This window comes from Nannospalax galili, unplaced genomic scaffold (genome assembly GCF_000622305.1).
Source record: "Nannospalax galili isolate Female #2095 unplaced genomic scaffold, S.galili_v1.0 scaffold290, whole genome shotgun sequence".
NCBI classification, from domain to species: domain Eukaryota; kingdom Metazoa; phylum Chordata; class Mammalia; order Rodentia; family Spalacidae; genus Nannospalax; species Nannospalax galili.
This window is the reverse complement of record NW_008331486.1, coordinates 5837994-5839622: the sequence shown is the minus strand read 5'-3', so window position 1 is coordinate 5839622 and position 1629 is coordinate 5837994.

Below are 1629 nucleotides of genomic sequence, written 5' to 3'. Positions count from 1 at the left end.
TGCTGTGATTGGACCACTACCCCTATATAAGCTTGTGCCTTCCTGCAATAAAGCAAACCTGTGTCACTGAACCTGGTCTCCTGTGTCTGAATGGTGTTCCGCTGACATAGTCTTCTCACCAGCCCTGCACTCTGGAACTGGGCAGAAGAGGCCACGACAGGAGGCAGAACAGGGCAAGCAGAAGAGCTGCCTCAGCACCAGGTGAGCAGAAGAGTGGCCTCAGCCCAGGGTGAGTGGAGGAGCAGCCTTGACCCCCATGAGAACAAAGGAGCGGCACCCACAAGAATGGAGGAGTGGCAGTAGCTGGCAATAACTGTGGGGAGCTGCCTGCCGTCCCTGCAGACGCCATTACAAGATGGCGCTCACATCCGGTTCATGCTGAGCAGTAAATAAGTCAGTACGCATGCCCGAAGTAATTTTCCACCTTCTAGTCTCTGCCTACCTCGTGGCGTGATATGGGCTGATGAGTTTGTGACCAATCAAGAGTTGCCACGTCCAAGACGGGCTTACTAACCTATATAAGGGCTGGGTTTCCGACATTTGGGGTCTTCGCCCTGTAAGCTTATGCTCTCCCTCTCAAGATGCATTAAAGCTTTTCTGCAGAAGGATCCTGAGTGTGCCGCGTCGTTCTTGCTGGCGAGACGATAGCGCAGGACAGGAGAACTTGCCAAAGGCTAGAAAACAGTTTCAATAAAATCATGATCAAATCATAGCAGAGCCAGGTGCTGTGGTGCATGACTTTATTCACCACCAGCCTGGTCTACATAGTGACTTCCAGGCCAACTAGGGCTACGGAAGATCCAGACTCAAAAAGAAAAGAAAACAAAACAAAACAAAAATACCAAAAAAACCGTGTGGTGGCTCAAAGGTTAAGCGCACTGGCTGCTCTTACAGAGGACCCAGGTTTGAGTCCCAGCACCCACATGGTGGCTAACAACCATCTATAACTCCAGTCCAGGGGATCAGACCCCCTCCTTCTGGCCTCCATGGGCATTGTATACATGTGGTACACTTACCCACATGCAGACAAAACACTCATACACGTAAGAGAAAAATATTTTTTTTTTTGTCTTTTTGAGACAGGGTCTCCCTTTAGCCCCAGCTGGGCTGGAACTCACTTTGTAGACCAGGCTGGCCTTGAACTAAGAGATCTGCCTGCCTCTGCCTCTCAAGAGCTGGGATTAAAAAGGTATGTACCACAATGCCCATCTTAATAAAATCTTTTTAAAAAGTGAGTGGACAGCACCTGAGGAACAACACTCAGGGTTCTCTTCTGGCCTCTACACACAAGAGCACACATGTGTACATGTACCCAAGACAACATACACACACATATACAATAAGTAAATAAATAAATGGCTGGGGATACAGATCATGGCAGTGTGTTTGCCTACTTACGTGCAAAGCCCTGGTATGTAAGCCGCTGCTCCACTGAAAATTTTAAAAAATATTTTGGGCTGGGCATTTGTCTCAAAAAGACAAAAATACGGGGTCAGATGTGGTGGCGCACGCCTTTAATCCCAGCATTCGGGAGGCAAAAAAAAGCGAATCTCTGTGAGTTTGAGGCCAGCCTGGTCTACATAGTGAGTTCCAGGTCAGCTGGGGCTACAGGGAGACCCTGTCTCAAAA